Source organism: Petaurus breviceps, unplaced genomic scaffold, assembly GCF_028583685.1.
Source record: "Petaurus breviceps papuanus isolate PSGF00001 unplaced genomic scaffold, PetGlider_PUasm1.0 220, whole genome shotgun sequence".
NCBI classification, from domain to species: Eukaryota; Metazoa; Chordata; class Mammalia; order Diprotodontia; family Petauridae; genus Petaurus; species Petaurus breviceps.
In genome coordinates this window covers 4,657,366-4,666,708 of record NW_027185876.1, presented here as the reverse complement: position 1 = coordinate 4,666,708, position 9,343 = coordinate 4,657,366, and the positions used below count along the sequence as shown (strand labels likewise).

Below are 9,343 nucleotides of genomic sequence, written 5' to 3'. Positions count from 1 at the left end.
ACCACCACCATCACCACCACCTTTACCGCCACCATCACCACCACCATCACCACCACCTTTACCACCACCTTCACCACCAGCACCACCACCAGCACAATCATCACCACCACCACCATCACAAGCACCACCACAACCCCAGCACCAGCACCAGCACCAGCACCACCATCATCAACACAGTATTTAATATATTATTTTAAGGTCTGTAAAGCATTTTATATATGTCATCTTTGATCCTCACAATAGCCCTGGGAAATAAGTGTTATTATTATCAATCCCTATGTTATAGATGGGGAAACTGAGGCAGAGATTGAGTGATTTTCTCACTTTCACATAGCTAGTAAGTGTCCGAGGCTAGATCTGAATTCAGGTTTCCCTGATTTCAGGTCTGGTGCTCTATTCACTGTGATATTCAGGTTAAAGGAATAAGGGATGTCTTTTGTAGAGAAGAGATGCTTAGGAGGAATGTTACGACTATCTTCCTACATGTGAGGGTTGTCATAGGGAACAGGAATTATAGAAGAAGAACTGGAAGGGACTTCAGAGTCCAACTTCATTTTACAGATCCCTGAGACTCAGGAGGGTTAAGTGACTTGTCCAAGGTCACACAGTGTCAGAGGTAGGACTTGAACCCTGGTCCTTTGACTCCAGAGACAATATTCTTTCTATTGTACGACACTTGACAGCAGAAGGAAAAATTAGGAGCAGTGGTGGGGGTGGGGAGCTAACAGGGACAAAAATTTCAGTTCTATATAATGGGAAACCTCCTAACACTTGGAGCTGTTCATAAGTGGCATGAGCTGCCTTGAGAGGTCTTCAGGCAAAGGCCAGATGACCAGATGTCAGGGAAGTTACAGAGGAGAGGCTTGTACAGGTACAGGGTAGACCAGATGGCTCCCCTCTTGTGCTCCAACTCAGAGATTCAGTGATGTTGAGTGTTTGGATCTTTCCATGGCAACATAAACACCGGAACCCAAAAAAAGCCTCCCACCTGTCAAGGTGGGTTAGCCCACAGAGACAGAAAGTGAAATACAGAAAACAAATTCTCTGGAAACCCAGAAATACTCCAGTGTCATCAGAAGGTCACTAACATGCTTAAAAAAGACAACTTGCTGGTTGGGTCACCAAGGTCTCCAGAGATTCTGATGTATTTTTAGAAGTTACTGAGTGCTCACTAAAGAGGTTTGACACTCATACATCTGGAATTTGAAGTTACTTCACTCAGAACCCACACATACAAACTGGTTTTTTCTGTTGTTGCTGCTGATGGCTTTTTTCCCCCTTTAGCTGTGGTCATTTCCTGATATTGAGATCGAAGACAGCTTGGCCATGACCTTCAACTCAGCCTCACATTTGAGAATCTGTTAACAATAAGCACAGTTTTAATGATATGCCAGAGGAAGTTCATTTATGATAGGATTACTTGTATAATGGATCATAGCAGTCGGCTCAAATGCAGACATCATGTTTGTTTTAAATACTGAAATACTTCTTTGAAACTTGTATCTATTCAGAATAGTTGGAACATGGTTTGCACCCCTATATGATTCCCAAAGCCTGATAACCTTAGATGTCATGTACGATACAAGGAACTCAGCTTAGACTGAGGTAGGATAAATGGAAATAGAAGAAGAATGAGTGAATTTGGAGATAGACGACTTGGTTCCAAAGTTGCTTCTGCCACTTACTCTCTGGTTACCTTTATCTAAATATTACAAGGATCTGCACCTTTATTATTATTATTGCTTTTTGGAGGGCAATTGGGGTTAAGTGACTTGCCCAAAGTCACACGGCTATTAAATGTGTCAAATGTCTGAGGCTGCACTTGAACTCAGGTCCTCCTGACTCCAGGGCTGGTGCTTTATTCACTGCGCCACCTAGCCGCCCCGATCTGCACCTTTATTGATGTCAGACTGAAGTCCTTCCATAGCTTAGCAGATAGTCTTTGTGGCAAAGACACAGGATAATGTTAACTCCTCGAAGTCTTCCTCAGACCAAGAAACTTTCCAAACTTTATAGAGCTATGTGAAGGGAAGTTATTTTAATGTATGTAAAAGACCCTCTGTAAATGATAACATGCTAGGCAAAAGAAGAAGCCAACTTAGAGATTTCCCCCCCTCCCTGTTTTCAAAAGCTAATTATTAAAGAAAATTCAGCATGGGTGCTTTTAGGCCAGTCAGTGTGTTGATTGGTGGCATTCCAGAACCAGCAGGGTTTCTGGTGAAAAGGTAACTCCTTACCGTGCTCCTACTTCATCCTCTTCCTGTGCTTCTTGGCTAAAATACCCACTCCTCAGCCTGGCCTTCAAGGCTTCCACAATATAGCTCCAATCTGTAGTTCCAGATTGACCACACATTCCTACCCTCCACGAAGTCTATGTTCCGTCCAAACTGGTCTACTTACCTTCCATTTCCCACATTCCTTCTTGTGGTCAGTGTGTCCCTCATGCCTGGAACACACAACCTCCTCACATTAGATCAGTTACCTCCCAGGGGTGTTGTGAGGATCAAATGACATAAAGTTTCTAAAGGTCTTAGCACAGTGCCTGGAATAAAGCAGATGCTTAATTAATACTCAGTGTCCCCCTGCCCCTCCTTGCTTCATGCTCAAAGCAGAACTCAGGCATGAGCTCTCACAGGAGACCTTTCCGGAATCCTCATTCATTAGTGCTCTCTTTCCATCTCTTCTTCCCCAATCCTCAAATTGCTTTCCTCTGTATCTATTTTCCAGATACCTATCGTGTACACATTATATCTTCCCCATTAGAATGCAAACTCCTTGAAGGCAGGGACTGTCTTGTTTTTGTCTTTGCAGGTCTAGTACCTAACCCAGGGCTCTGCTCACAGCAGCCCCTTAATAAATGACTGTTGAATTGAACTGTTTGGGATTCTGTGACAGAAAACATAACCCCTGGGTGTTCTGACTTCTGGTGATGCCCCTCTTTGCATTTAGTTCTTGTGATCCTTAGGTGACTAACAATTTGTGGCTGACCCTTGCTTGATGACTTTCTAGCTTGGTGGGACCTGACAGAGATGTATTTCACTGATCATCCTTTTGAGAACCAGAGTCCTTTCCTTAGAAGATGAGCTATCAGAGTAGTCAAGGTTTAAGTGACTTTAACAGAGTCTCACTGCTGGTAAGTAATTCATAAGAACTCATTTAGAATTTAACCTAGGTCACCTATGAAAGAAAACATAAGCTCCCCAAAAGGTAGGCTTGCCTCTCTGCAGCACTAGGGAGATGGGCCTCAGAGTCAGGAAGACCTAGTTTTAAGATCTGTCTCTGATACATTCTGGCTTCATGGGTAAGTTCCTTTCTTACTTTTTCTGGACCTCAGCTTCTCATCTATAAAATGAGGGGATTGGACTAAGGGGTCATTGTCGTTGCTTTCAGCTCTGAATCTATCATCCTGTTTTCACAGAAACATATTCATTCAAACAAAGGGATGCATGATAGTCTTTTTATGGGTTTGGGGTGGGGGCCATACAAGTAGTTGGTTTTTTCCCCAGAAAGTTTTAAAAACCACTTTCCTGAGTTCTTGGGTCCCTTCCAAACACATTCTGATCTCCAGAAATCTAAAGGAAAAAAAAAGATGACTTACTTCACATCACATTATTGGAATCTGAGACATATCCAAAATCTGTGAATCATGGTTTGTGGAATCAATTCTTTCCACTAGGAGATGGGCAACCAAGGCCATACTCCATGGAGCTTGGCAACTGACAGAATCATGACTTGTCTAATTCCTGAACTTTCTGAGGACCCAGGAGGAACATTCTTGTAATTGGCTGGTCCCTCGAGAGCAATGAAGACAGCATGGAACAATGATGAATTTCTTCATCTTTAATTTTAGTAAGGGGCCCACCAGAGTCCACATCCTGCTCTATTGTGCAGCTGTCCCACAGGAACCTTGGACTCTACACTTGAACCATCCTAGCATCTGAGAGGCGGGCCCGTCTTTCAGGTAATTAGACCTCTACCTCCATTCCTATGCACCAGCTCCAAGCTGTGCCCTGAATGTAGCAACCATTCACCACTCTCCAGCTTCATTTTATGGGCTGTATTCTCCTCTTACAACATCAGTTGTCTGAAAGCAGAGACTGTCTTGCTCACTTATATTTGCATCTTCAGTTCATACAATACAGTAGCACCATCACCAGGCAAGCACTTAATAAATTCTATCTCTCTGCCAATCTTTTTCTTTGTTCTTTCTCTCTCTCCTCCATCTCTCTTTATCTCTCTCCCTTTTTCTTCTTTCCTTCTCTCTCCCCTCTCTTTCCCTTTCCATCTCTCTCTCTGTCTCTCTTTCCCCTTCTCCCCTTTTCCCTCACTATCATGAAAGTTTGAAGAAGTGTTCTTATACAATTTTAAGCATAAGAAAAACAGCTTCTCTTCCAAGGTTTGGGGTTAATTGACCCTATTTTCTCCACTCACATCAGAGAAACATGAAAAATTGATGCTGAATATGTTGAGAAACATCTTGTTAAAGGCTAACTCCTTTGAAATTTAAAGAACTTAGCTGAAGTGAGTATTTATAGAAAGAACAAGTTTTTCAAAAATTATATAAATACGTCTTGTTGAATTAGCAGAACCTGTGGGGTTTGCTTCTGGCAAGCAGCTGTCTCTCTATAATTCCCTGCCCTGAGAATGATGTTTCATAATAGAGAGCTGTAGTTCTGAGGCTGGAGATGGCCTGCTTTCTATCAAAGCAAATGGCAAAAAGTTAGGCAAGGCATTTCCAGCAGGGTGTTGGCAAATAGCAACAGGACTTCCCAAAGTACAAGGGCTGAGCTGTCATTGCTTTTAGGCATTGTTTATGTCAGATAGCAGCATGAAGCTATATCTTACTGGCTGGCATAACTGTTTGAAGCTTTTATTTATTTATAGTGACAGTGACATGGTTTACACTTGTACATTATTCCCAAAGCCTGATAACCTCATTTGTCATCTACTACAAGAAACTTAGCTCCCAGGGAGACATGGCAAATAGGAGCAGAATAGGAAAAAATCTTGAATTTGGAGACAGAAGATCTGGGTTCCAGTCCTTCCTCTGTGACTTAGTGTCTGGGCACACCTCAGCAAGTCACTTCACTTTTTCCAGCCTCGGTCTCCTCATTTGTAAAATGAGGTAGTTGAACTGGATGATCTCTGATGTCTCTTCCAGCATCTATGACCCTCTGGTCCTTTCGAAGGAGAAGGGTGACAAGAAAGCTTCAGACCACCAATGCTTTGCTTTTGTATGAATAACCCTTGTGTCCAGGTGTTCAGTTTAATTCTGGGGCTATTTTACTTTCTTCTTGACTCCTGTGTCTTTCTCTCAAGAAAATCTAGAGAAATCTCTTAATTGCACAGTCCAGTGTACTGATATTTTGCTACCTTTCCAGACGTTTTATACATTCTTCCACTTTATCCATTCTAAATTCCAGCTAAACTGACCTTTTTGCTGTTCCTTATACACAGCCTCCCCATCTTCTGTCCCTGTATCTTTGCAGATTGTTCCCAAGCTCTCTTCTTCCTTCTCAACTTTGAGTAAAGAGGAAAGCAGCAAATATCAGAGGAGATGTGGAAAAACTGGGACACTAATTCACTGTTGGTGGAAGTGTGAAATGATCCAACCATTTCAGAGAGTAATCTGGAATTATGCCCAAAGAGTTATTAAACTGCCTATATCTTGACCCAGCAAAACCACTACTTGGTCTATTTCCAAAGATGATTAGGGAAAAAGGAAAAGGACCTATATTTTCTAAAATATTTATGGCAGTTCTCTTTGCAGTGGCAAAGAATTGGGAATTTTGGGGATGCCCATCAATTGAGGAATGTCTGAACAAGTTGTGGTACATGATAGTGATGGGATACTACTGTACTATAAGAAATGGTGAGTTTGATGATTTTAGAAAAACATGGATAGACTTTCATGAAATAATGAAGAGTGTAGGGGCGGCCAGGTAGCACAGCGAGTAAGAGCACCGGCTCCAGTGTCGGGATGACCTGGATCGAATCTGGGCTCAGATACTCAGCACCACACTCAGGAATAACTGGCTGGGTAAGCTTGAGCAAGTTACTTAACCCCGATTGCTTAAAAAAAAAAAAAGAAATAATGAAGAGTGAAATGAGCAGAGCCGAGAACTGTATATGTTGCATATAGTAACAGAAATATTATTTTAAGAACTATTTTAAGCAACTAAGTCATTTGGCTATTATAAATACCCAAATTAACTACAAAGAACTTAGGAAGGAAGATGCTATCTGCATTCATAGAAAGAACTGATAAAAAGAAGCATATACAGACTGATTTTACATCTATTTTCACATATTTGTGTCTAAAGGTAGCTATCTCTAGGGTGGGGAGGGAAGAAAAAAGGGAAAAAAAGAAAGTTGCACAATAACTTTATTATAGATTTAAAAGGAATAGCAAGTTGTATATACTAGCTTTGCAGTTTGTGTGATTATCTTTTCCCCATATTCTACTATGTTATAGAAATGCTTGTTTCACTACAAAATGAAAAAATAAAATTAAAAACATGTGGGGCAGCTATGTGGCACAGTGAATAGAGCACTGGCCCTGGAGTCAGGAGGACCTGAGTTCAAATTCGGCCTCAGACACTTAACACACACACACACACACACACACACACACACACACACACAAAACTAGCTGTGTGACCTTGGGCAAGTCACTTAGCCCCAATTGTCCTCCAAAAAGCAAAAAAAAATTTAAAAATTGAAATTAAAAAAATTTTAAAGTAAAATTATAAAAAAGAACTCCTAGCTTCTTTCCAAGCTCGGCTTTCCAAGTGCCATATTCTGTATGTTGTCTTTCTTGATTTCCCCATTACTAATGCCTTCTCTCCATCCCTTTCCTATTACTTTGTATATATTTTATATATTTCCTTCATAGAGTTTTATAAGCACGTATCATCTATCCCTATAGAATGTAAGCTCCTTGAGGGCAGGAACTGTCTCCTTTTTTTTTTTGTCTCGTACTCTGCCTGGCACATAGAAGACAATAAATACTTGTTGACTGATTAATTGATTGTTACTAATTCTATACTTGTAAATTCTTGGATCCTAATACATCAAAGAAAATTTTATTAATGTTGTAGCTAGGCTGCCTTGAGATCTGCACATGATACCAGAATCATAGCTCTAGAGCTAGACTTCAGAAGCTGCCTCATCCAATCCCTTCATTTTACAGTTGTAGAAACTGAGGCCCAGGCAGGTTAAGTGACTTGCCTAAGGCCATAGAGGCAGTAAGCTTCATGGGGAGGATTTCTATGTGAGCCCTCTCTCTCTAGTGACATTTAGGTAGTGTGGTGGATAGAGTACTGGACTTGGAGTCAGGAAGGCTTGAGTTCAAATCCAGCCTCTGATATTTACTATAGCTGTGACTTCTAATTTCTATGTGTCTCAGTTTTCTCAGCTGCAAAATGGGGATAATAACAGTTGTTGCTGTGCAGAACAAATGAGATAATTTTCCCACAGTACTTGGCATAGTGCCTGGTACACAGTAGATGTTTAATAAATGCTTGTTTCCTTTCTTTCAGAGTCAGTGCTCTTTCTACTATATCAAGCCCAATTCAGTACGTACCAGGGTGAAATACAGGCTCATCTCCATCTGCAATGTGTACCTACAACAGAAGAGGGCATTCTGGTAACTTCTTCATTAGCCTCATTTTCAGAGCTCGCTGCTTCTTTTCCCTTAGTTTTTCCCCTTTGTGGGAGGAGAATAAGTCATTGAGAAATGTTTAGATTACTAAATCTCTATCTTGACTTAGGCCCTTCCTAGGAAAGCTCCTTCCTTTTGTTAGATCACGTGCCACCCAGCCATCCACTTAGAAGCCAAGGGTCTACCTGGCAACCTTACCATCCACCCTTTCTCCCACTTTCCACTGTCCACATCTTGCTTTGAAAACAGTTATCAAATCAATACTACCACAGCTGCTGGAATAGGCATGTCAGTTGACTGACCCATGTCTCCACTCACATTCCCATCCCTCTCCAGAGCAAAACTCCCTTTCTTGGTCATGACTTCTTTAGAGGTATTGTGATTCCTTACTGGTAATATAGGAGCAGCTAGGTGGCACGGGGGATAGAGTGCTGGGTCTGGAGTTCAAACCTAAGTTCAAAACCACCCTTAGACATTTATTAATTGTGTGTGACCCTGGGAAAATCATGAAATCCTGTTTGCCTCAGTTTCCTCATCTGTAAAATGAGCTGGAAATGGCGAACCACACCAGTATCTTTGCCAAGAAAACCCCAAATGGGTGTTGGGTCACAAAGAGTTGAACATGATTGAAAAAAATAGACTGAATAACAACTGGAATGTAAGTTAACTGAGGATAGTAATTGTCTCCATTTTATAGGTGCTAGTGCCTAGTGCTGCATCTGTCCATAGGAGGCACCTCATTAAAGCTTTCTCATTCATTGATCACTAGCTACATCATTCAGTGATTTAATTTCGCTCAAGGACACATACATCAGTGTGGGCATCCCATTTAGACAGTGCCGTTTTACTCAGACCAGGAAGCGACCTCTCTTGGCTTTTCCCATCATTGTTCACCTTGTCTGCCCTGCATGGAGCTGTAAGTCCTCCTTAATACCAGGGTACCTGAGGAATGGTGCACATTTCCCCCTGAGAAATTCTGCCCTTGGAGCTCTTCTTTCCCTCAAACCATCAACACGGGTGTCCTGGCACAGATTCCAAGGTCATGTGGAGTAACTCCAAACTCCAAGGTTTGCTTGGATTTGCCATGCCCAATCAGCCAACTGACATTTGTTAAATCAGTCACTGTGCTAAGCCCTGGGGATACCAAACAAACAAACAAAACCAAACCCACCACAGGAGTCCCTGCCCTCAAGGAGCCCACGGTCCAAAATGGAGGAAACTCCATGCAAACAAAATGAAACAAAATCTATGTAAAAACAAGATATAATAAGGATGAATTGGAGTCAGTCTCTGAGGGAAGGTATTAAGATTAAGGAGGACTGGGAAGGACTTCTCCTAGAAGATGCTGTTTAGACATAAAGGAAGTCTGAGGAGTTGGGAGGCAGAAACTGGGAGGGAGGGTACTCCAGGCAGGAGGATCAGCCAATGAAAATGCCTGGAGGAAGATGAAGTGTTGTGGAGGCCAGTCACTGGATCAGAGTAGTGGAGGGGCTTAAGGTATGGAAAGGTACGAAGGGGCCAGGATGTGAATGACAAACAGAGTGAATATTTGGGAGTTTTAGGAAGTCACTGTGGTTTATTGAATACAGTGATAGGGTTTGATCTTGTCAGAGTTTTATCAAGATCACTTGACAGCCGAGTGGAACATGGATGACTTGAGTGGGGAGAGACCTGAGGCAG

General features: G+C 41.9%; 1 pseudogene; it reads right to left on the bottom strand.

Annotated features, from left to right (window-relative positions):
* The window catches only part of LOC138166053 (small ribosomal subunit protein eS17-like), an 18,412-nt pseudogene extending 18,296 nt beyond the window's left edge, over positions 1-116 (bottom strand).
* Positions 117-9,343: the final 9,227 nt, after the last annotated feature.